The 20,622-nt window shown below is 34.5% G+C and overlaps 1 protein-coding gene across 6 annotated transcripts in view; it reads right to left on the bottom strand.

Moving 5' to 3' along the window:
• The window catches only part of ERBB4 (erb-b2 receptor tyrosine kinase 4), a 1,100,930-nt gene that overhangs the window by 1,017,404 nt on the left and 62,904 nt on the right, over positions 1-20,622 (bottom strand). For 2 of the 6 annotated variants that reach the window (XM_070489801.1, XM_070489800.1), the window contains exon 1: positions 13,654-13,790. The exons of the other annotated variants lie outside the window; for them this stretch is intronic. The gene's annotated coding sequence lies outside the window, so the exon portion shown is untranslated. Of the gene's footprint in view, positions 1-13,653; positions 13,791-20,622 lie in introns of those variants that run through there. 6 annotated transcript variants of the gene reach the window in all.

The raw sequence follows: 20,622 nt of genomic DNA, 5'->3' as shown, positions 1-20,622 counted from the left end.
ACTTTAAAAAGAAATAATGAAAGAAAGAAAAAGCAGCTTCTGTTTGTATATAAACACCAGGCATGGAGATTCTATACTGCATCCTAGGAGAAACCAGGGAGCCAAAATAATGAGCTTAAAACCTCAGAAATCTGTGTCTATGATTCAACTATTTGAAAGCAGTTACTAAATAATTTCTTCCATGATACTAGTGTATTTTCTTTTGTAATAGGCACTACTTTGTTTATCCACTCCAGAATTTTGTCTCTATTTTAATTGCTATTAAGGTTTTATAGCTTCATTCTCTGATACTCCCAGATTCTCTTTCCATTTGGGTTTGTAGCATGTGGTCACTGAGGTTACGTTCACTTTTCCTCTTTTATGTTTAGCCTCATTGCCTCAAACTTTTCTTCCCACTGAATGCATATGAGATCATTTATCTCTTCATATTTCTATTCAGTCCAAGTGCTGATTTTGTGTGTGGGTTTCTTTTTTCTTTTAAAAAGAAAATGTGGCTTCTCTCATTTTTCCATAACTCGTTAAAATGTCCAGATTTCTTTTCCTAATGCTATTTTTTCTTTATTACTCAATAGCACAGAACATCACCACGATGTATTACCTTGAAACAGATTTATTCACCAATTTATTGTATCTTGGAAATGTCCTTCCAGTTTGTTACAAAATTTGATGCACATTAATCATCAAAAGTGTCATTAGCACAATTATTTTATTGCTAATGATAAATAGCTGACTTCTGAAATTTTGGTGGTGGGATGAGATGAAAAAGATTTCAGACACAAACCACATTTGATAATTTGTGGTGAAAAATATCAGTTTCTGTAATAAGTAAAATGTATTGAAAGAAAAACTAATTAAGTCAAATGTGCATTTTTGTTAAAACAATTAAGGCTGTATTTAATTATATCTAGCTTTGCCCAATGAGATGATAATAATAAATATTACCCCAAGTGACACTTGCCACCATGTATTTTCCAAACTGGTTTTAATATACTTCACACTATTGTTTTTATTATTGCTTTTATTTTAATTATCATAATTTGCATTATTATGACTATTTACCTAAGCCTTTTTGTGGACTATATTCACACTGCATTAACTTTTGCTCTATTCACAGTGCATTAACTTTTGGCCCTCAAGAGCAAAAGGTATCAAATTCTGTCCACTGATCCATGACCGACATGAAAAACGACATTCACAACTATAAAATATCCTCATACAGGTATAAGGACTAGATGAACACCCCAAATTTTGTAATTACAAAAATTCATAATTATAGCTATTAATTTATAATACATCCATAATAGATACTTACTATAGATTTGGGCTATATATATTTTTTGTAAGTATATTGCAACACATATCTCTTTTTCTCCCGTTCAAGAAATCATTAGCAGGATGAGAATAAGTTATGGGAATAACCTTGCCTGTACTCTAATTTATTTGAAAAGAAGTAAATCATTAAAAACAAATTGGCGCTTAACTATTCCTGGTTACAAATTACTTGGGACACACTTCAGAGGTGATCATGACGTACTAAGGTATGTTTCATGAGCCTGGGAATTGCTAACCTAGGTTTTCATTTAAACCCCACAGAAGTCAGGGAAGTGATAGTAATAATGACCTAAATGGTAACAGTGGGGAGAGTCTGGCTATATCGAGCAGAGTTCCCGTGGAAGGCAGAACAGTGACTCCAAGGACGTCCATGCCTTAACTCTTGGGACTTGTGAATGTGTTAAACTTACATGGCAAAAGGGATTTTGCAGATATGATAAAACTAAGATGCTAGAGATGGGAGATCATATTGCATTATTTGGGTAGGCCCAATGTGATCAAAACGGTACTTATAAGAAAAAGAAAGGCAGGCAGCTCAGAATTAGACAAGAGGTGAGGCAGGAAGCAGAGATTGGAGTGATGAGAATGCTGGCCCAGGGCCATAAACAAGGAATGTAGACAGCCAGTAGAAGCTGGAAAAGACTAACTGGATTCTTCCAGAGCCTCCAGAAGGAACGCAATGCCACGGACACCTTGATTTTAGCCCAGTGAAGCCCCCTGTGCACTGCTGGCTTCCAGAACTCTATGAAAACTAATTTGTATTGTTTTAAGCCACTAAGAGTGGTAATGTGTTATGGCAGCAATAACAGCAGTCTTTAAACAGTGAAGGCATATTAGTATACACTGAACATGTTTTCTGAAGCATTGACTCAACTGCCGAAAAAGATTTTAGTTGACAGCGACTCCTTTACAGTGCTACTTCAGAGAGATGTCAGCCAAGAAAAAAAGAAGACAAAAAAAAAAATCTTGGGACAAATTCAGAACTATCCATTTGGTTTTTTCTTCCTGTGTTCCCCTAACTGTGACATAAAAGAACTCTCAGTGAATGAGAGTAAGTGAAATTTAGGCAGTTTAGAAAAGAAAGTGGATAAAGAATGTAAATAATTGATATCATCTCCTGTACGAATTAAGCTAATCACAGTCTTAGTTACATTAGCTTTATCTATTTAATAATTTTAACTTAATTATATCAGTTTCCATAGTGGTTATCACTTCCACGGAAAACCACAGCCGTTTAATGAAAACTGCTATTTCCAATTTTTCAGATAAAGATCAATCTTGCAGCTCCATTCTCCATTTTTAAAACTATGGGTTCTTCTACTTCAGTTCTAAATTATGAATTCTTCATTTTATAACCATTCGGCTGAAATGTAAAGCCATAGTACAGAAAGTAAACACTTTCTTTCCAGTTAGTACGACATGTAACATACTTCTCCACTTGCAAACTATCACATTATATTCCCGTTATAGTTCTCTCCAGGAGTTCTTAAATCAAGAGACGCATTCTACAAAGAGAAAATGTTATACATGATGTAATATATGGGCTGCACGTCATCTATGTAACATGATGTATTTCTTAATGAACAAACCTATCCTTTTTATGTTAAGGGAATCAACTGAGGGTTGCTGCCTGGCCCCCATATATTTAAGGCTGATCAACAAAAATAGACAATGATCCTGTCCATATTCCAGTAGATAAATACCCAGAAGACATTATAAAACACTTCCAAAGGCCAAGGCAATGCTGGTAGACTGAGGCCGGCTTCCCTGCAGGTTACCAGAAAGCCAGATAGAGTTGAGTATTTAACACTACATAGTTTTACTTTTAATGTTCATATTTGAAATATGAGTAAGAAATGTAAATGCATGGTAGTCTCCCGATAGCCTATGTCGACACTATGTTAAGCAAAAGGCAGTTTCATGATTTTGATAAAACTATCTGATTTTAATACATTCAGTTTGTGAATCAATGAACAAATATTAATTGGAGAGACAACTATATCCTAGATACTCTCATATGCATTAGGAATTCGAGAATGAAGAATATTTTAAATAAAAAAGAACTTAAAAAGGAGCCAGGCTTTATATTTTATAGTCCAACTGTTGAGACGGCCGTGAAGAAAATATGTCAATACAATTGTTAAGGACTATGATAAACATTTTGTATACGAATAAACCACTAATTTTTTGTGGTGAAGTTGGAGAATATTTCAAGGGAAGTTGATATTTGAGCTGTGTTTACAAAAGAAAAGTATAAAAAAGGATTTGTGTCACGTGTTAAAAAAATCATCAACCACTTGTCTAGACTCTTTGATATTAAATAAAGGTAAGTGATTTAAAATATCTCCCAATAGAACTGGTTTAATTGATATAACCATGATCTAACCCTGTGGAAGGGCTTCCTTAGGGCAGCTAATACCACGCATCATCACATTTTTTGATTCAGTACAAAGCAAATTACATAGAGACCAGTATACTAGGGATTAAAATACAGCAGCTCTTTTTTTCTTTTCATTAGTTCATTAGTTAATAAATTTTAACTTAGTATTAAAATTAACACACATCCAGTTTATCTCCGGTAGTTTTATTTTTAATAACCCAACTGTGCTATTTAAAGAAGTTAATGCAAAACTAGTAAACACATATTTAAGAAACATCACCAACTTCACCAAGAATCATTAACTCAAGCATCTGAAGCAACGTCCCAATATTTTCCAACATTTCAGTATGGCTGAACTTCAACCAAGCAGTAAAATACTATACTTCAGACTTAAGCATACATTCCTTTCATTTCTGTCTAGTTGCTACAGGGCACAGCTATTCACATCTACAAAGCCTGTTGGATTTACATGTGAGGGGATAATGGGTTGAAATGAAGGTTGCATCACAAGAGAAAGCATGAGGCACAATAGAACAGAATAATAGAACGATTGTCTGAGGCACCTCTTTCCTACATTGCCTGGATTGTGAGTGTCCAGTTCTTTTTCAGATATTTATCAGGGGCAGTTAACTATCATTCTTTTTGTTGTAGAAAATAAATGGGTAGGGGTGGGGAAAGATGTCATGAGTAGGGCAGAAAGTTATGTGCGGAATGAAGGGGGAGGATGATGGGAGGGAATAACTTACCAAGGTTCTTTAAATCATGCAAGCTTAATGACCTTGCACATTTTATTCACCCATACACTTTCCAACCTCCACAGAGACTTAAAGACTCGTGACAATATCAGAGTCTTCTGCAAAGATTAGAGTATAATGTCTTTTAAACTCAAAAATTTAAAGCATGAAAAAATAAAATATAACAGTCTTTTGAGAACTTTGTAGAGGAAAGGGGAAAACATATTTGTGTTTTGCAATCAAAATTACAAATGTTTTACAAACCACCATCTACATCTAAATATGAAAGTGAATATGACAAAGAAACTGAGATAAATTTAGCTTTCCTGGCCAATTTAACAACAGCTCAGAAAGTCTTTATAGGAATGTGTGGGAAGATGTTAATTGGGAAATGAATATTTAATTGGAGAGACCGGTTAGAATCTGTTATCATTTTAACACAGACTTATATGTTTACATACAAATTTTAATGTGTACATATACCAATGCCTATAAAGAAAGTTTAGAATCAATGTTTGAAACTACATCTTAGAATATAAACTTACTCTAAGCTTTTGAGCAATTAATTCCTTTCTGTAAGACATGTCTACATACCAGAAATATTAAAACAATAGAGATAAAAAATTAAACATTGATTTTTAAAACCTAAATATTTCTGCACAAATCACAGCTCTTTGTATTCAAGAAAAAGTAAAAGTTAGTATTACTAACTTGGTTCTCAAAACTACATAGCTTGTAATAGATAAATTTAGTTCTCCACTGCATTTATTAATTTGCGTTATTGGAACAAATTCAGATTCTAGAATGAGATAAGACTATGTTTAAATTCTACTTCTGACATTTTCTCGTTGTATAACTTGGGATGGATCATTTAACTAGTCAGAGCTAAGTGTTTTTAGCTAGAGAAGAGGAATGATATCTACCTATCTACAGGACTGTGTGAGGATTACGTAACTGTGTAAAATATCATGTGATGATATAAAGTATCAAGCATATACCTTTATTTAGCTGTTAGTGGCTACATCTTCCCCTCATCCTCACACTCATCTAGACCCTAACTGTGAAAGTCTATTTTGAAAAGAAGGATCCACGCTAATTTCCCATTGGAAGTCTATGAGACCAGAAGAGATGTGCAAAGGATTATAGTAGAAGATAAAAGTTAAACTCCTTCTGCCTTTGATAATTGAGATAATTTTTAAAAGTACATGTGGCTATATCTACCAATTGTACTCATCAATATAGCAAGCAAGACAACTTCCAAAAGCAGATAACACATGATATGTTCTACTTGTTAGGATCAGTGGGGTTTTTTGAAATAGGGTTCTTATTTAAATATATGTATTTCATTAATATCCACCAAATTTTGATATTAGCCCAATTTCTTATGGATTTTTTTTTTTTGAGATTTGTGATAAGCAATTTGTCACCTCTTTGTATAACAAACTGGGTATGCTTTTTTTCTTCCCTCCGAGGGATATTTGCCCTGAGCCTACACGTGTGCCAATCTTCCTCTCTTTTTTAGTGTGTGGGCTGGCAGCACAGCATGGCCACTAACAGAGTGGTGTAGCTCCATACCCAGGAACCCAACCCAGGCCACCAAACCACTAGGGCACTGAGGCTGGCCCTAGGTATGCTTTTTAATGTTTCCATATGATTATTGTATCAGGGCTTTCTTGTTGTTGTTGCTGTTATTTTAAAGTTTAAAAATGCTTTTACATAGCTATCAGTGTATTTAAACATTACAGAAAGAAATCAAAGAATGAGAATGTAAAATGACTAATGGATTTTATTCATGTTTAAGATACTCACACCTAATTTTATCCATCCTTCAGACATCTTTGACACAGAGTATTAGAGAAAGTATTTTCTGCCTTCTCTCCAAGATCACTGGGGGTGTGAGTTGCAAAGCTTCTTTATGCCAACAGATACAATACTATATTTAACTTCTACAACTTTCTGTAGGGAGGCACTAAGAAAGTTGACAATTTGTCTTCTTTTCCATTGAGAAGACATAATAATTTAAAATGACTTCTCCTTCATACAATCCAAAACGTGCTGTCAGATTCAAAGACTCAATGACGGTCAGGCTCAAAAATGCCAATTTGAAAAGCTAGCTATTATCTGAGAGGTTTTTCCCTCCACACTGATATATTTCAGAGAAGAATGTTTATGCATAAACCACATACACTGTTAGAATCTGTATAAGAATATGAAAACTTCTGATTTGTGAGTTCATGTAGGAAGGTGAAAATTGTTTCTCCAATAAATAATATTTTATCTGTTTCTAAAACAGATTAATGATTCCCATGAGTCCATTATGAGAACTGTTCATTAACTGAAACTTTTAACCTCTGGTAGATATAACTGCAACCTGTTAACTTTATCTTTTTTCCAGCACTAGCTGCTGAAACTCATCAGCGAACAGGAACAGTGTCACAAGTATCGTGGAAAAGCACACTAACTAGCAGTGCAAACTTAGCAAGTCATCTTCACTTTCTAGGTCTGTTTCCATGTCAACAAAGTGAAGCCTTTGGACTCAATTTTTGTTAAGACCTGTTTTGATTCTAAATTCTTTGAGTTTTTTATTTTTCTTCTTTTTTTGGCAATATAAAACTTCAGGAAAAATGACCATCATCTCAGAACTCATTTTAGGGAGAATAATACGTGGTATACATTTTAAAGCAGAAAGTAAAGTGTCAATATTAAAACACTAAAAAAAAATATTAATTTATCATGGTGAATTTGATCTAAGTTATGAAAAATTCTTGATGCTCCCTCATTTGGGGGTAAGTCCTAACTTAATGGAGCTTGCTGCTGTATTTGACGCTGAGGACCTCACTACCTTTTTCTATTCATGAAAAAATAAGGACCTTTCAGGGGCTGGCTCCATGGCTAAGTGGTTAAGTTTGCGTGCTCTGCTTCGGCAGCCCAGGGTTTCACTGGTTCCGATCCTGGATGCAGACCTAGCACTGCTCATCAAGCCGTGCTGAGGCGGCTTCCCACACAGCAGAACTAGAAGGACATACAACTATGTACTGGGGGACTTTGGGGAGAAGAAGAAGAAGGAAAAAAAGATTGGCAACAGATGTTAGCTCAGGGCCATCTTAAAAAAAAAAAGAAAAGAAGGACTTTTGTTTACAGGACGCTATTTTCTCATTCTTCTCTCGCCTCTCTGACAATCTGATCACTTTCAGGTGGTTATTCTCCAATATCCAGTTGTATTTCCCTGGTCATTCCTTTAATCACCCATTATGCTTCTTTCTATTCTCTCCTTAGGTGATTTGATACATTCTCTTGGTTTTAATTATCACCTCTGCCCTGATGATTCCCAAATCTTGATCTCAGGCTCTGATATTTCCCCTAAATTACAGAATCACAGGCCTAGTTGCTTATCCACACAGATATCCCCAAGCATCTCAAACTCAGCATGTTGAATTTGTATCACCCTCTACTCCTACTCTTATTCCTGTTTTTTCAGTCTTTGTAGAAGGCAACAGCCTCTAGTCCTGAGACATCTAACAGAACTTTCTGCAATGATGAAAATAGCCTATATCTGCATTGTCCAGTATGATAGCCACTAGCCACATATGGCTGTTAAGCATGTGAAATGTGGCAAGTGAGGAACTGAATGAGGTACTGAATATTTAATTTTGGCATTCTACATTCCTTCCCCTTAAAAAAAAGTTTGGGTGTGTACTAAATTCCCGCTCGTCTCCATTACCAACGATGGGAGAGAAGGAAAAAGATTGTGGGTAAAACATAAACCATAGCAAAAATAAAATTCTCAATCTCAGATGCAACCTCAATTTATTCTTTTAATTTTATAGAATAAAAAATGATAAAAATGCTAATTTTAGAAATCTTAGTTACAAAGAAATGGATAATACCAGCATCTATTCTATCCTGTAAGAATAAAACAAGTAGAAAACAATAAATTGTTAAAGTACAACACTTAACTCATGTATTTCTATGACAAATATTTATTGAGCACTTACTGTGTTCGGGGCACCATGCTAGGTGCTGGAACTTCTGCAAGAAAATAAATTGACACCCTTGCTGCCCTCAAATATCTGTAATAGGATGGCTTCTCTCCCAAGCTGCCTTTCTTTTTTGATTTAAAAATTCAAGTTTATTTAACTCTTGAAGGAGAATTGGGAAAAGAGAATCAAGGAAAGGCAAGCATAAATGTTTTTCTCCTGAGGAAATAGTGCTTTACAAAGTAAACGGTAGTATGCACATTCTTTAAAGCAGTATTTTAATTTTTATTAAATCTAACATTTTTAGTAGCAATCTTTTGGAATGAAAGAAAGTGTACTTTCAAAAAACAGCTTTAAAAGAATTCTTCTAACTACCTAAGATGAAATTGATGTAAAGAATGACAATGTACAATGAAAAAAACATTAAAAACAACCTATGTAGATATGTTTTTAGTTTCAAAATCACTACAACAAAACTATATTTCAGTTGTCAGAAGGTATGGCATGCCTCACATAAGTGTAAAATACTTTTGGAGTACAAATACTGATGGCATAAGTAGGGTACAAGATTAAGTGACAAGTAGAAGAAACAGAAATCTGTAAGGGCTGATTAATTCTTACAGAATTATACTCTCAACTGATTCTTCTTCTTAAGTATAAAAAGACTGAGTTCGCTGTTTATAAATACCACAGTGCTTCTTTCATTAGTTACCTTCTTCTCTTAAAAAAAATAATACTGGCTTGATTAATTGTGAAGGTTAAGAAACAAATATTCTGCTAGAAGTTTTTAAATGCAGAACTAACACAATTAAAATAACAACAAAGTACAGTGTAGTTTATACTTAAGGAATACAGTTTTTGCAGGGTTTTTAAGGATAAGAAATGTCCTTTTTCATTTTCTGTCAAAACATATGACAACAGATATATATATCCATGCGCAAAATTAAAAGATAATCATTGGCAGTGTGTTCTACAATGCCTTACCAAAAGGCAATTGTAAACTGTACTTTTCCTTTTAAGTAGAAAACAAAACTGATTATAATGGCATTTTTCTCCTGAAGCTAAGTGCTCCATATTTTACATATTCTACTAAACATAAGTTGAGGTTTTATTATAACCACGCCCCAAAGTCCGCATAGTTCATCCACCACAGTATTCACTCTCTTATAGGCACCCCAGTGAAAATTCCACAGAAATGTGTGATTATCTTCACTGTATCAACTTCACGTGGTGGGGGCACCTCAGAATACCCTACTAACTTTAAAGACCCATCACAGAGTAAATATTTTTAAATGTGTGTACAAATAATTCCTGAAACTATTGACTGTTTTAGATTAATAGAGACAGATGGTGTTTCTTTCCTTTGGCTGCAAATATATTCAAATTTATTTTAAAGCCATAAAACATGAATAATCCAAGCAAAATTCTGTAGGACTGTAGAGTCCTCTGATCATATCATATTTCTGTACTCTTCTTTTCCACATGAACGTTTTGTGGTTTAACCATTATTTATGCAACCATCTGCATTGCCCTTTAGATCATTTCAACTCCTCCTTTTTGGACTGTTGTAAGTTTTGCTAACTCTTCCTTGACATCTTACCACACAGAGCATGCTCCCAGAAATTGGGGCCGGCCTGGTGGTGCAGTGGTTAAGTGCGCACGTTCTGCTTCTGCAGCCCGGGGTTCGCTGGTTCGGATCCCGGGTGTGGACATGGCACCACTTGGCAAGCCATGCTGTGGTAGGTGTCCCACATATAAAGTAGAGGAAGATGGGCACGGACGTTAGCTCAGGGCCAGTCTTTCTCAGCAAAAGGAGGAGGATTGGTGACAGATGTTAGCTCAGGGCTAATCTTTCTCAACAAAAAAAAAAGGAAAGAAATGGATATACCAAGGTGATGATGAGTTTTATTTCATTTTAATAGCTTTTTCAATGATCATCCTTTGCTATCTCCAGAGTTAGAACCATTAAACACTACCTATCAGCCTATTGACATAATATGGTTTAATTATCTCTAAATCTTTTACTTTGAATACCCACATTAAAATTCATCCAACTTTTTTCAATAAACTCAGACAATATTTCCCTTAAATTCCTGTTTCTTTAGGCAGAAGTATTTGAAGTGATGAAAGTCTTAATCTTGAAGGTATTTTTAAAAATAGGATACTGGCAATATCTATTTTTCCGTAGGGCACTCCAGGAATACTATTGTACTATTTTTTATCATTTGAACGTAATAATATTATTACTTATGTTATATATTCACAACATAATTATTTTCTATTTTATGCCATAAAGTAATGGGAGCTAATCAGCAATTATTCTTCTTGTCTTGGCTCCCAAAGCCATTTTTTCACAATTCATTTCAACAAATATATTGGATACCTACTATGTGCCATGTACACTGTCATGTGCTGAGCATTTAAGATAAAGCACAAGCATACAGAAAGTAAGTGAATGTGAGCAAGAGAGAAATGTCATAAGTTTTGAAAGTACCACACAAAGGTAGATAAGGAAGTAATTCATTTACTTCAGGGAGTGGGGAATCAGGAAAAGCTAATGATAAGTATTTTATTTTTAGTTGGGCTTTGAGATTTACATAGGAATCTGTAAGATACACCTGGCGAAGAGAGATAAAGCAAGAGGAAGAGCTGAGAGAGTACACAGATGAGAAAGTGTACCGTTTGTCAAAGAAAACTGAGTAACCCAGTATGGCATAATAGAGGAATCAGGTGTGGATACAGATGAAGAAGATAAATTGTGAAAAGCAGAATGCAGACAGGCTGTAAAGGTCCCTCTAGGTTGTGCCTGGAAGTTTGGGCTTGATTCTCTAGGCAGCGGAGGGTTTTGATCTAAGAGTCCACAGTCAAGTCTGCATCTGGAAAGTCATTCAAACATAGTATAAGATAGACTTCCGGGCCAAAGGCTGGAGGGACCAATTTGGAGACAATGGACTATTTTAACACTTCCAGATAGAAAATGCCAAGGGCAAAAAACAAAGTAGTGAAAGTTAAGACAGACAGAAACAGCTGAACAGAGAAGGAAAAAGTTTAGAAATAAAAATTAATAAAACTTGGAGAGATGAGGAAGACCTGAAAAATCAAGTATGACTTACAGCTTCCCAGGCAAAGGAACAGGTAACCAGGGTAGGAAAAACAAGAGAATAATTTTCACAAGCTTGTTCACTTTTGGATCTGGTGTGTTGCACAGGCACATTACAAGCATTTAAGTGGCTGTGAACTAATGAATAAATTACATTCATTTTGTCAGTCAGTCATTTATTACAGTCTCCATATTTTCACTCACAAATCTGCTTTTCTAGATAACCAAAGTAGAAAAGTGTTTTAAGCATAATCAAATGTTTGACAGGTAAATTGGTACAGGATGAAGTTTGGGGCAATACATCAGAACGCTTCAGGGCCATATATCAGAATGTCTTCATCATCATACAGAAAGACAGTATTAGTCTGTGTTCTTTGAGTTACTTTTTCTAGAGTGGTGCTAGACTTACACAGAAAACTTCCACAGTCTCAATTCCAGGTAGTTCTTCCCCGGGAATACACAACTGTAAGTTAGTTAAGGCAACTCAGGGTGACAATCTTTGGTAACTAAAACATATATATATATATTTATATGTGTATTACGTATGTATGTATATATATTATACATATACATTTTATATATGTGTATTATATATGTGTGTATAGATATGTATATGTATATTATATATGTATATATATATATGTGTATTACGTATGTATATATATTTTATATATATATATATATCTGTCTCACTGGGCCATATACTAACCTCATTATTGACATGCTTTTCTGATTATGAACAGTAAATTCATTTCATCTTCTACAGAATTTCTAAATTAGTTTTAGATGTTAAACTTTACACATGAATAGGCTTATTTCATAGGAAAAACTAAAAGATCCAAAATATTATTCTGCATTAGTATTCTCTTATGTAGTAAAATGATAGAACATCCCAATACTGTCATCCTAAGAGGCACCAATTAATTATTTTGTGTGTGTCCCCAGCCAGTTTCATTCAATAAGCTGCGTGACTCAGTTCAAAAGGTGATTAATTGGCCCATGTTTCATATTGCAGAATTACCATCCCATCTACGATACATGCAGACGTTGAGAAATTTTAAATTCAAGCTTAATCACCTTGTCTAAATATTAAACACAGAGAAATAAGGGGCAGGGTAATTGACATTGAAACCTTCCCTGAGGTAGAACAATTTTCCACTCACTCTTACCAGAGATACACTCTGTACACAATACCTGTCTGTCAGCAGTCAACACCCCTGAAGGTGGAAGACAGAAACTGCCTCCCCCGCCTGACGAGCTCCAGCGATTCGACAGGGATTAGCTATGCATGAGAGAGGGTATCAGTAACCCAGAAAGTCTCAGAATAATGACTCTCCTTCTCATCCTGCAATCCAATAATCTTAGCTAGGAGTGATCAAAATATTTAATTATTACTTTGAAATCAAGTAGGCTATATTGTTCTACTTTGTTTTCACTGTTCTGTTACATTTTTAAGTACATTTTTTACGATCTTTACAGAAAATATTAGTATATTTCTACATGTAAATAGATTTATTTGTTATAATAAAATCTCTCTTTCTTTCCCGTTTTATGGGTACATGAATATTTCCAAGCAAGGTTTTATTCCAGTAGAATCATTTTGCAGTCATTTCTGCATTTTTGCTGTTGTCATTGTTCTATATATTTGTAAAGAGGTAACAATAGGTTTTTTTGAGATTAATACTTTCACATTTCAACATAGAAGTATCAGTTTAGCAGCCTGAGGTGGGGGAATGTAATTTCCTATATTTATTTTCACATTCTGTGGCTCCTATTATTAAAGGCGTTCTAATTATAAAAGCATCAACTCCTGTCAAGTAATAATTCAATCTGACAAAGTTAGAAGTACATTATATATTTTAGGCAATTGTGTCAGTTTCCTAGAAGGAAATTTGAGTCTATCTGACCAAAATAATTTTCAGCTACATACAGAGTTTTACATATTTTTTCCTCAAAAAATAAGAGGTGTCCAATTCATAATGACTTTTGCAAACAGCAACGTGTCACATATAGTAGGCACTCAAACATATTTGTTTAAATTAATCAGTAAAAGTTTTCTAAGTATTGCAATCTATTTAGAAAGATAAACATGATGAAGAAAAAAACATAGAAAGGAACATTTAAACTCACCCAAACTGAGAGTCAGCAGACTGCTGGAAATGATATTGGAGTGACAGTCAAACTAGGTTCTCACCTAGTTCTGCCACGACCTATCTCTGATACGATAAAAGCCATGTGCTTAAAATAAACGTAAAAGTGAGTCAGACACCATTACATGTTGAAGACTGAACACAGGGAAGCCAGGAAGGAGGATGCCTTGGTTCCCCAGCCTGCATTTACAGTAACCTCTCTGGGCTTGTTTCCTCATTATAAAATGAGAGCGTTGAACTAAATGACTTCGCAGCTCCTTTTCATCTTTAGAACATCATAATTTCATGAAGCGGAGTAATGGCATGATCACAATTGCTAAAGTGAAGCCCTGAAAACTCCCTAAAGTTTGCTTTTATTCGAAATTTGCTGGAGAAGACAAATATGAATCAGCTAACAGGAAAGCAAAACGGCAATAGTCCCAGCAGACCTGTTTGTTGAATGAATGAATGAGGAAGTCGAAACAGAATAAAATAAACTATTTTTATATCTCTTTATAATTTATAAAGTGTTTTCCCACAAATTATGCCATGTACCCATTTCATCCAAAAAAGAATCCTTTGAAAAGCTTAGTAAGTAAATTACCCAGGATCACAACATAGAAAAGGTGGAGCCAGGTTTCAAAGCCAAGCATTAGAAGTCTAGTCCCTGCTCTTAACTGTACCCATCTCCCCAATTAACCTCTTTTTCTCCACTTCCTGTTCTCCTGCTTCTCCAGGCCCATCACCTCCCTATCCAACATCCTTTTGTGCTTTTCACCACTTACACCTCAACCAGAATCCTCTAGCTATGTGACTCAAACATATGTACACATCCTTTTATCACTGTCTTTTTTTTCCTGCCACATTCTTTTCTGGCCTACTTGATTACCAGTGTTTTTTCTTCTATTTTAAATTTCATATTTCATTTACAAGTGATAATAAAGTGTTAAAATTAAATATACAATAGTGACCGAATTTGAGAACTCCCTGAGCAGACAAAACCATTTAAGCCACACAAGCAAAACTAAGTCTAGCTTATTTCAGGAACCTAGGCGAAACTTGACTTAGGTTATTTTTGTAAATGTCTCTGACAATCATAAAAGAAACTTGTCATCTCCCTAAAAATGGTATGAGATAATCACTTAAGTACCCCCTGCCATCTGGAAACCCCCATTGTAATAATCAATCATTGTAAAGGTTAACAACTTCCTCATTTTCACTTTATAAGCCATCTTGTAACTTCATGCCCCCAAGCTTCATACCAGTTTTGATTTTTGAAAGCTCACAGTTTGTGAACTGTTCTTATATGCACAATAAACTCGTACTAACCACTATTTATTGATTTGGTGGCGTTTTTTTAATACTTTTTTTTTTTTTTTTTTGAGGAAGGTTAGCCCTGAGCTAAAATCTGCTGCCAATCCTCCTCCTTTTGCTGAGGAAGACTGGCCCTGAGCTAACATCCATGCCCATCTTCCTCTACTTTATACGTGGGACGCCTACCACAGCATGGCTTGACAAGCAGTGCCTTGTCCGTACCCGGGATCCTAACCCGGGAACCCTGGGCCTCTGAAGGGGAATGTGCAACCTTAACCGCTGAGTCACCAGGCCAGCCCGAATTTGGTGGTTTTAATTTTGCTATTTCTGGATTCTCGGCAAGAACTAATAAGTTAAGCTCAGCGCTATATCTAACCAAGAGCAGAGAAAATGATAACCATAAACTTTAAGTGAAATTAGATATAAGAAGCAGACCCACCAATTTCTACAGCTTCTGGAAGTGTTTAAAGCACTCTAAAAGTTCCCAAAAAATCTTATTCTGTTTTTAAAGTCTTTTTTACAATAATCTTGAAGAAACTATTATTCCATTTTAGAAGTTTAAAAATATTATTACAATTTCAACAATAGTGATTTCCTTTGAAACTGTATACTATTTTATTTGCATTAGATATTAAATTACTTTTTTTTGATGGCAGGACTGAAAACTATCAGTTTAAAAGGGAGTTACAAACATCCAAGGTAATTTAATATTCAACATAACTATTTGAACATGAGATTTCCTTCCTATCTGCCATATTACCAATTACAAAAAAATTGTTCAATGGTTACAATTATTTCTTCTTAGGAAAAAATTATTTTCTATTATATCATTAGGCCAATGTTGATTTGTAGACTGCTATAGGGATCAATCAAATCTTATTTTTCCAAAATGTCAACTGTTTCAATATTTAATTTAAAAAAGAAAAAGATAAATCAAAAGAAACCAAACATTCAAGAAACAGATTTATTTCTTTGTGTCATTTAACTCATTAAGGAAGTGCTTTTTAAAATCTACATATAATACAGTGAGGACATTTTTCAGCTAATAAATATCTCAGTATTCTGATTACTACAAAGAGCACCATCTTATTTTATTTATAGATGTAGCATAAAATAATGTTTCTAATGTTTAGGGTCAAAAACACATCAGTTTTCTCTCAAAATGAAATCATTGTGCAATTTCTACATTTGAATGTCTTAAAATAACATGGTTTCAGAGAGGTAGGCACTTGTAAACACTTAGGGACAAAATTAAATGAAGTTATATCCTATAGCTATTATATAGCATGTTTGTCCTGATGAAATAATGTCTACCACATGTATATTACTGCCACTGCAATTGCAACTTCAGAGCAAGGCGACTGTCACTTGCTAGTTGCGGTCCTAAAAGACATTAATATGTTAACATGTCTTGGGTTCCAACTGCACTTGGCACTAGAAAGCTTTTCAGGTTTTCATTTCCTGAGTTACTGCTGTCTAAAGACAATCATTGCACAGGTAAATCTCTTGCAGTTATTCATTACATATTAATGGGGTTAATGTTTCTAAGCTTTTTGGAGAGTATGACCTCAAATTTGAGACCAATATATTGATTTGTATATTGGTGTTTCTTAACAATATATAAACATTCAGATTCTCATTCTCTTCCATAATCTAGTCATACCGTACATGTTCAATCTCTTTTTCTCAAGCTTTCCAGTCCTACAAGGGACTAGTCTCATGACTTTTGGCACATCCTGTGCTTATCCCTGTCTCTAGTATATTCCCCATGCTCTTCTTTCTGGCTCAAACACCACCCTTCTTTAGCTCTACTTATTAACACTGCATCCTTGTAAGTTACGCCAAATAGAACTTCTCAAAATCTTCAGAAGACTGTAGCACATACTGACCTGGACATTCTCTGAAATCCAATTACACATGTAGTGTGCAATATCACCTAAGTTCACAATACGTTGTTTTTTGGTTTTGGTCTGTTTATTACACCTCTACAGTAGATTGTAAATTTCTTGTGAATAGAGGTCAGGCCTGTTATTTCATTGTTTGTTGTTACCCACTCCAGACCAAGATGTAACCAGCTGGAAGTCCTTATGCTGTTCCAAAGAAAGCAGAAATACTTTTGGACAATAAACCGAGCTAGGGAATTGTATCAGCTTCTCTGGGCTTCACCCAGCCACAGGCCCATCATCATCAGCTCCAGTGTGGAACAGCATCTGCCTTATGGAGGGGAATTTTTTTCTACTTGCTCCAACTACGTAACTCAAATGAAGTTTGCCTGTTACAGTACCAAGTCCTTCTAGCCACATGATTTTACAAACAAGCACTGGGCCAATCAGAGACATACTCCGAGAATTTTCCAATCGGAATTAAGGAAAGGAGAGCATCGTATTCTCTGAAGGGCAAAGTTTAGAAGACATGGGGCTGGAAGATGTTGGCAGCTATGGTTCCACTCTATGGAGAAAATCTGGTAACATAACACTAACACGGGATGAGAATCATTCATAGATGAAAAACAGAAAGATTGCTTCTTAGCAGTGATCTAGTTCCTCATTCAGTTTTCTCTGTCAGTTATGATTAGAACACATAGAAAATACGAGAGAGAATGCGCAGTTTACCTTCAATCCAACATTTGACTAGAGACATATTTCACACAAAAAAATTTTGTTTGAAATGGTGCCTTCATCTGGAACATTCATCCTCTCACTTAAATCAAAATTAATGTCTTACGATACATTTCTAAATTTGAGAAATCTCCCAAGTAGTTTTAAGAAATATATTCTTATTTAAAAGCAGTACCATTCCAGTCTATGTTCATTAACATAAAATTCTAAGAAAGAGACTCTTTCACAGTCTTTATACTTTAGCCTTAAGCTATTAGCTCCCATCAACTCAACAAATAGTTATTTATAAATAACCATGTACGTTTTAGAGATAGCCTTAAACCAAATATAAAATAAAGTCCCAGCGCACTGTCACAGACGTTTGTGTTTAGCACGGTTATACTATGCTACTTCATATTTAAGTACTGAAGATAAGAATATTATTTAAAACTGAAAAATTTGTAAAGGGTTAGTTCTATACCACTGCAGTTAAAGACGGACTTTTTAACATATCTATAAACTTAAGACAGAGAATTGAGTATTTATATTTGGTTAAACTGATTACAAACAGGAAAACAGGCTAATATTTAACTTTAACATAGAGTGAAAATAGGTAAACTTGAAATAGTCATATAAGCAGATGATTTAAAATAACTTATTTCCAGTTTCATATTGCTAACATATATAATATTATAGGTTTGTATAGTCCTGAATAAATCCACAATCCATATACAAATACAATAACACCACAATTAGGAATTTGTTTGAAATGCTCTTGCTATTGCTATTAGTACAGTCAATAAATCAAGATCTCTGCAATACTGAGAATTAAGTGTGATCTAGTTCAATGCCAGAGTTTTGCTTCCCAGAGCAGTCTTTTCTCTCCCATCTCTACAAATAAATGACCCAGCTATTTAAGTGGAAAATACCAGATTGCTTATGTTTCATCGTTATTGAGGTATAATTAATGAATAAAATGGTAAGGTGTTTGAAGAGTACATCATGGTGATTCGATACACGTACACATTGTGAAACAATTCCCACCATCTAGTGCACATCAGGTGATCAAAAGTCAACAAGTCTAACACATTTTAGCTGATATATTAGAGAATATATTTATGCACCTAGATTTTACTGAAACAAAAAAGATTTCCTATCCCCAAACAATTTGTTACAAAACCTTGTTACTTCATTAAGTAGCTTTTTGTGCTAGTTTGGTATAAAAGGAAATAAAGGTCTACTTAAGATTAAGAAAGTGGAAAACAGAATAAAATGTATATTGTCTTACTGAACCAAGTAGATAGAAAAGCACAGGCCTGTCAACTCACATAGCATTCCTTTTTGTTCTCTGTATGTGTGTATGTGTGCGTCTGTATAACACAAACTTGTTATTAAGCACCAACACGCAACATTGCTAATTAATTTTGAATATGGTAATTATTATTCTGTAGTTAAAATTATTTCATGTTCTTTCTGACAGGCTCAAAGGATATGATTTGTTTTTACTGAATATATTGATAATCACAGCAATGGAGAAACAAAATGACTAATATTGTGTTTATCCTTTCTGTCAAAGCTGGCATATAAAAACAGATTTCCACACTTACCATTTTCCAAAATGTGGTGGTAGTTCATAATAGATCCCTAAATGCATTTTGACAAAGTGAAAATTAGTTTTACATCATGAGATCTGGGCAACGTTTCTAGAAAAATGTGATAATTAAATTCAGAAAACAAGAAACATGTAAGAGATTTTTCCCATAGCTAGTAAGTAGCTTTGTGTAACATACTATGTAATGACATTCTTATTTAGTTTTTAATTTTCTTTTTTAAATGTTTCTAACCACAGCATATACTTAAGCACAATGGCTAGGGTAATGAGATTAGTATTTACTGATTACTCTAAATAATTATCAACATTTTTTTAATGATTTGGGAATAAAGCTATCTTATTAATTTTGTTATACAGATAAAACTACAGCTTACTAATATTGGAATTTTCATGTATTCAGCATTTCCTCTTCTCAGAGCAAATAAAGAACATCTAATAAGAGTTTATGGTAAAGTTTTGAATTAACCAAATAGTATCTATTAAAGTCTATACATGGGCTGGCCCCGTGGCCGAGTGGTTGACTTCGCGTGCTCCACTGCAGGCAGCCCAGTGTTTTGTTGGTTCGATTCCTGGGCGCGGACATGGCACTGCTCGTCAAACCACGCTGAGGCAGCGTCTCACATACCACAACTAGAGGGACCCACAACGAAGAATATACAACTATGTACTGGGGGGCTTTGGGGAGAAAAAGGAAAAAAAAAAATCTTTAAAATCTATACAGATTATTACTATTGGGAAAAAACAAATCTTTCATGAGATCATGAAATTGAAGTATGTGTTTCAATATTCACGCTAATTCGGAATAGAAAAAAAGAAGCAGCTTTTTTTTTATAATAGCTAATAAAAGCAAATCAGTTGTAGAAAAGTCCTTAAGATTATCCTTTAATACTTAATGAAATACAATATAAAAGACAGCTTGAAAATCATAAAATACAAAATAAACATTTTTTTTGAATTATTTTATTGGTGGCACTATTTCCATTTAATTGCGCTAAATAGAGAAGATAACAAATTAGAGCTAGGTGATGGAAAAGCCAATTAATAGGTGAATATACCTCAGAAGGCACAGGCAAAATAGTGATTTATCAGAGTATATGCTCAGTGATGTCACAAATCTGGTACATTTGCAAATAGGAGTTCAGTAAATGCTCGTTTAATTAAAACAAGTTAACATACGAGGCATGCAAGAGTAATAAGGTTCAAAATAGCAAATTTCCTGGTTACTGAAATAACACTGACTATGCCTGTCTCACGTTGGTATTAACTTCACATTATGTAGGCAGAGAAAAGCTTTAATTGATGTTAGTGTTACTGGAAGGGCCAACACGGTATAGCATTAGCACCTCTTAGGTGCCAAAGAAATAATAACCTGTGACATGGCAATAACTTACCCCAAGCCTCAGGGAGGCATGTGCTTTGGAGAACCATGCCATGTAGTAAAGATTTC

The sequence above is a fragment of the Equus asinus genome, chromosome 19, assembly GCF_041296235.1.
Source record: "Equus asinus isolate D_3611 breed Donkey chromosome 19, EquAss-T2T_v2, whole genome shotgun sequence".
Classification (NCBI taxonomy): domain Eukaryota; kingdom Metazoa; phylum Chordata; class Mammalia; order Perissodactyla; family Equidae; genus Equus; species Equus asinus.
This window is presented reverse-complemented; position numbering and strand designations above follow the sequence as displayed.